Source organism: Peromyscus leucopus, chromosome 5 (genome assembly GCF_004664715.2).
Source record: "Peromyscus leucopus breed LL Stock chromosome 5, UCI_PerLeu_2.1, whole genome shotgun sequence".
In the NCBI taxonomy this organism is placed as follows: domain Eukaryota; kingdom Metazoa; phylum Chordata; class Mammalia; order Rodentia; family Cricetidae; genus Peromyscus; species Peromyscus leucopus.
In genome coordinates, this window is record NC_051067.1 from 2,287,850 (window position 1) to 2,294,632 (window position 6,783).

Consider the following 6,783-nt stretch of genomic DNA (forward strand, 5'->3'; position numbering starts at 1 on the left):
AAAATGTGCTTTTTTCACATGTGAATGCTCCACCAATTCCATTAGGAAACTTGGTTCAGTCACAAGCCTTAGATTTGCTTTTGTTTGCTGACCAAACTGCAAACAGCCTGGTATCGTTTGATTGAGATGTGGGTTCAGGGTGGCTAGAGTTTTCCTGCCTGGCCCATAGTCAGGACAAATCTCTCTCGCCCGCCAGTCCCACAGCTGCTCAGACCCAACCAAGTAAACACAGAGACTTATATTGCTTACAAACTGTATGGCCTGGCAGGCTTCTTGCTAACTGTTCTTACATCTTAAATTAATCCATTTCCATAAATCTATACCTTGCCATGTGGCTCGTGGCTTTCCGGTATCTTCACATGCTGTTTGTCATGGCGGCGGCCGGCAGTGACTCCTTTTCCCTTCCTGTTCCCTTAATTCTCCTCTCTGTTAGTCCTGCCTATACTTCCTGCCTGGCCACTGGCCAATCAGTGTTTTATTTATTGACCAATCAGAGTAATTTGACATACAGACCATCCCACAGCACTTCCCCTTTTCTTTTTTTCTTTTATTTTACAATACAATTCAGTTCTACATATCAGCCACAGATTCCCTTGTTCTCCCCCTCCCACCCTCTCCTTCCTCCCAGCTCACCCCCTATTCCCACCTCCTCCAGGGCAAAGGCTCCCCCGAGGACTGAGATCAACCTGGTAGACTCAGTCCAGTCCCCTCCTCCCAGGCCGAGCCAAGCGACCCTGCATAAGCCCTAGGTTTCAAACAGCCAACTTTTGTAATGAGCACAGGACCCAGTTCCACTGCATGGATGTCTCCCAAACAGATCAAGCCAATCAACTGTCTCACCCATTCAGAGGGCCTGATCCAGTTGGGGGCCCCTCAGCCTTTGGTTCATAGTTCATGTGTTTCCATTTGTTTGGCTATTTGTCCCTGTGCTTTATCCAATCTTGGTTTCAACAATTCTCGCTCATATAAACCCTCCCCTTTCTTGCTAATTGGACTCCTGGAGCTCCACCCGGGGCCTAGTCGTAGATCTCTGCATCCAGATCCCTCAGTCGTTGGATGGGGTTTCTAGCATGACAATTAGGGTGTTTGGCCATCCCATCACCAGAGTAGGTCAGTTCGGGCTGTCTTTCAACCATTGCCAACAGTCTATTGTGGGGCTATCTTTGTGGATTTCTGTGGGTCTCTCTAGCACTTTGCTTCTTCCTATTCTCATGTGGTCTTCAGTTACCATGGTCTCCTATTCCTTGTTCTCCCTCTCTGTTCTTGATCTAGCTGGGATCTCCCACTCCCCCAAACTCTCTTTCCCTCGATCCTCGCCCTTCATTACTCCCACTCATGTCCAGGCTGTTCATGTAGATCTCATCCATTTCTCCATCATTGGGTGATCCCCATGTCTTTCTTGGGGTCCTGTTTTCCAGGTAGCCTCCCTGGTTATGTGAGTAGCAGTCCAGTCATCTTTGTTCCACATCTAGTATCCTCCTATGAGTAGTCTTGAATGCATTGGCATAGGAGATCACTTCCTAAATATAATACCAGTAGCACAGACATTGAGAGAAACAATCAATCAATGGGACCTCTTGAAACTGAGAAGCTTTTGTAGAACAAAGGATACGGTCAACAAGGCAAAGCGACAGCTTACAGAATGGGAAAAGGTCTTCACCAAACCCACATCTGATAGAGGACTGATATCCAGATATATAAGGAAATCAAGAAATTAGACATCAAAATGCCCAACAGTCCAACTAATAAATGGGCTATAGAACTAAACAGAGAATTCTCAACAGAGGAAACTCAAATAGCTGAAAGACATTTAAGGAATTGCTCAACATCCCTAATCATCAGGGAAATGCAAATCAAAACAACTCTGAGATACCACCTTATGCCTGTCAGAGTGGCTAAGATCAAAAACACTGAAGACAGCTTATGCTGGAGAGGATGTGGAGCTAGGGGAATTCTCCTCCACTGCTGGTGGTAATGCAAGCTTGTACAACCACTTTGGAAATCAATATGGCACTTTCTTAGAAAATTGGGAATCAATCTCCCCCAAGATCCAGCTATACCACTCTTGGGCATATACCCAAGGAATGCTCAATCATACCACAAGAGCACTTGCTCAGCTATATTCATATCAGCATTGTTTGTAATAGTCCAAACCTGGAAACAACCTAGATGCCCTTCAACTCAAGAATGGATAAATAAAATGTGGTACATATACACAATGGAATACTACTCAACAGAGAAAAACAATGATATCATGAAGTTTGCAGGCAAATGGATGGATCTAGAAAAAAATCATCCTGAGTGAGGTAACCCAGACTCAGAAAGACAAACATGATATGTACTCACTCATAGGAAGATACTAGATGTGGAACAAGGATGACTTGACTGCTACTCACATCACCAGGGAGGCTACCTGGAAAACAGGACCCCAAGAAAGACATGGGGATCGCCCAATGACGGAGAAATGAATGAAATCTACATGAACAGCCTGGACATGAGTGGGGGTAATGAAGGGCGAGGGTCAAGGGAAAGAGAGCTTGGGGGAGCGGGAGATCCCAGCTAGATCAAGAACAGAGAGCGAGAACAAGGAATAGGAGACCCATTTTCTTTTTTAAAAAGGAAGGTTTTAACTTTTACACATCTCCAATGCCAGCTTGGTATATTTGGGAATTTGGGCGTAGCTTCTCTTACTACTTCCTGCTGGAGGGGGGCGCTGTATCTTATGGGGACACAAAGAAAATTTAAGGATCATGGAGTAGTCCGTGAGGCTGTGTTCTGAGCCAGTTGCCTTGAAACGATTCTGGATGTTGGGCCATAGTGTCATCAGAGACCTTTCAGGTGGTCTTGGCTGGTCAAACCTGATGTATCTTAATCTGGAACAAATCCATAGCCTCTGGCTTTCTGTGGAAACAAAAGCAGAGCCTCTTTTTCAAAGAAACATATCCTTATATCCAAATTTTGAAGCCAAGGTACCTTTAAAATATACATTTTGGCATAACTCAACAGCTTTTACAATCAAATGTTTTTCTTCAGTTACAAATATCAAAGAGAACATAATCCAGATTCTCTGTGTGGTAGCCATGTTTACGTGGCTTATTTTTTATATTACCTTGAGCCTATTGCTTTAAACTGCAGCATTCTAAGACTGAAAGGGTGCTGGTGCTGTGGCTGCTGGCTCTGCCCACTTCAGCTTCCCAACATGGCAGTGGTACATTTTCCACCAGCTCTGGGAGCCATCAACTCTCAGAAATAGTGGGTCTATGCTTCTGTCAAAGCAGCGTATAGCCCAGAAACTTCTTTTTTTGTTTTGTACTAGCAAAGGCTAAATCCATGAAGCAGCTTAATGTGCCACTTGCAGAGGCCTCATTCCCGCCATACTGCAGGTCGAGCGCACACACCAGGAACCCGCCATAGTAGCTCAAACACACAGGTTGCCACTAACTTGAGAGAAACAACTAGGAACTGTTTTTAGCTCTGTTTTTAGAATCTTTTTACTCAGGTTTTAGGTGGAAACTCTTGCCAACACATTGGGCACCATTTGTAGATGTAACCAACCATCTTATTAAGTAAGAAACACAGAACCAATGCAAAGAAGAAAGCCAAGAGATCAGAGCTAAGAGCCTTACCCACCTAACCTCTTTAGCCAAGAGACCTCTCTGAAAGAGACCTACTTCCTGTCTGTTTGTCTTTATATAGACTTTCTGTCCTGCCTTCTCATTGGTTGTAAACCCAAACACATGACTGCCTCGTCACTGCCTGTCTGTACAGCCCTCCAGGTCTTCTATGGTATTGAGATTAAAGGCGTGTGTCTCCAATGCTGGCTGCATCCTTGACCACACAGAGATCTACCTAGCTCTGCCTACCAAGTGCTGGGATTAAAGGTGTGCACCACCAACGCCCAGCTTTTGCTATGGCTCTAATAGCTCTGAGCCCCAGGCAACTTTATTTATTAACATACAATTAAAATCACATTTCAGTACAAATAAAATACCACCATAGTTCAGTTAATGGAATGCTTTTCAAGAATGCTTATTTGTATGCTCTGAGTACCTCCAAGTTTTTCTCTGTATGTAGCCCCGAGCCAGGAACAGGATCAAGAGCAATAACAGCACAAATATCACTTCTCTTCTGATCACTCGTAGATTCAGTCCTGGAGGTTTTTGGATGCTGTCCTTGGACAGATGAGGTGATGGGACACACTCACTATCACATAAAAATGAATGAGACATGGTTTGTACAGAGTGGTCTTGTTCTGAAGTAGGGGTTCTTTCTACTTTCAAACACACAGCATCTCCTCCCCTCACATAGCAGGCTGTCAGGTCTCTTTAGTGTCAGCAGAAGCAGGAAGTGTCAAGAGACTCCAGTCCCCACCCACTTGGTTTGTTCTTCCAGTTTTCATAGCTCTGCCTCTCACCTTCCAACTTAAATCACAAAGGAAACCAGCAGTGGGTGCATCCATCGTGTATGCAAGAGGGAATCTTTCAGATTGACTGGAAGCAATTCCTGCTTTGGCTTTGACAAGGGCAGGTTACACACAGGGCCTTGGATGAAACAGGTCAGGCAGGGCAGAGACAGAAGCTCCATTTTAGCACCATTAGCTCTCAAAGCCCTTGGAGTAAGTGCAGCTTGATCCCTCAGCCTTGGGTGTGGGAATCATTTCAAGATGCCTGTAGTTGGTTCACTGGTTCCCTCTGGGAAGACACATTTAAATTCAAATCTCCAGGATAGGCTGACATGGCCTTATTTGAATAAAGGGTCTCTGCAGGTGTGATGAAGCTCAAGATTTTGAGATGGGTTTATCTTGGACCCCATGGGTGGGCCCTAAACTCAGCAAGTGTCTTTATAAGATCACATAGAAGGCCATGTGTATTAGTCAGTTCTCTAAAGGAACAAAACTGATTGTGTGTGTGTGTGTGTGTGTGTGTGTGTGTGTGTGCATGTACATGTGCACACACACATACACATGCACACATATGCATGCATACATGCACACACACACACACACACACACACACACACACACACACACACACACACACAGAGTTATTGGATGGGCTTGCATGCCACAGCCTGTAGTTCAATAATGGCTGTCTCCAACAGAAAGGCTAAAGAATGAGTTGTTCTGTCAGTGAGACAGGAGGTCTCAGCAGTTCCAATCTGGTGTTGGAGGTTCATTTGTCCTGATCCACTTAGACTTGTGAGTGTTTTCCAGGGAACACAACCAGGTCACCAATAACTCTGTCACTAACATGTCAGCAGTCCTGAAATACCTGTGAGGGGCAGCTGTCACCCCGCCTCTGGACTGTCACCATGGCTGCTCTAAGTTTACACTCTGTCATGTGCCCCCAAAAAAACTTTGGCATTTGCAAAGGTCAGCAGCTGCCATCACAGACAATGTCAGCAACTTGAACTTCTACCACTTAAATGCCTCTGTGCTCTCACTGAGCACAGTGCTTACTGATTTGATTAGACTGGCTGGCCAGCAAGGCCCATTGCTCCTGCTTCCTCCCCAGAGCTGGGGTTACAGGTATACTCCAATATGTCTGGTTTTTAACATAGGTCCTGAAGAATCCAAACTCAGGTCCTCAGGCCTATGTGGCAAGCACTTTACTAATTAATCCAATCATCCAGCTGTCCCTCCAGCCCCAGAATGAAGCTTTTAAAGGGACCTTTGACTACTTGAGAGGCAGACTGTCAAATCCATGGTCTTTTGAGAAAAACAAAATAATAATACAAAAAAAACCACATGCACAAATTACTCTAAATTTTCAATGACTTGTAGCTACACACAGTTTAATGAAATAATTATCAATGGAAGATTTAAAATTGTAGGGCAATGTACAAGCCCTCAGTTTTGTTATTTACTTGATATAGAATCTTGATATGTTACCCAGACTTGGCACTCTCCTACTCAGCTCTCCGGTGGAGATAATTGACATTGTTTATATATATATATATATATATATATATATATATGCTTATGGTTCTAGGTACACTAAAAAGCGACAAGGGCACAGGTTTCTAAGACACTGAGCTTCATACCAGGCCTACTGACTGATTTTTAATCCTTACAACCATTCTACAAGTTGTTATCTGAATTCATGAGGAAACTGAGGTTTCAAGAGTTTAGTAATACTCCCAAATTATCCACATAGCAGGTAGCCAGCTTAGGACACATAGACAGGTCTGTCTGCAGTCACAGAAAGTGAGGTTCTCATATAAACAGAATGCTGCCAGCTCCACGCACAGTTCATTCTAGGGCACTTTAAAAAAGTGTTTCTTTAAACATTTTTACTAGATCATTTTAGGTATATGAGTGTTCTGCCTGCATGGTATGCCTACCACTTACATGCTTGGTGCCCTTGGAAGTCAGAATAAGATATTGGGTCCCCTAGAACTGGAGTTACAGATGGTTGTGAGCCACCAAATTGGGTGCTAGGAATCAAACCCAGATCCTCTGCAAGAGCAGCCAGTGCTCTTCACAGCCGAGGCATCTCTCCAGCCCTGATGTTTCTTTTCAGATAGAGAAATATTTTTTAAAGTAAAAATAAAAATCCAGCTAAACTAATAAATCAACCCTGGAACTAGACATTTTTCTAGGAATGTCGTATTTATATTCCAGGTTTGGGTACCTCCTACGGACATCCCTCCTGCCATACATGGGTAATGGAAATAAACCCAAAGGAACCCTTGTACAGTCATGGTAGGATTGCCATTAGTTATGTGACCTATGCCCTAGACAAGGTATCTGCCAATCTGCCATCTGAGACTAACAATGAGGCC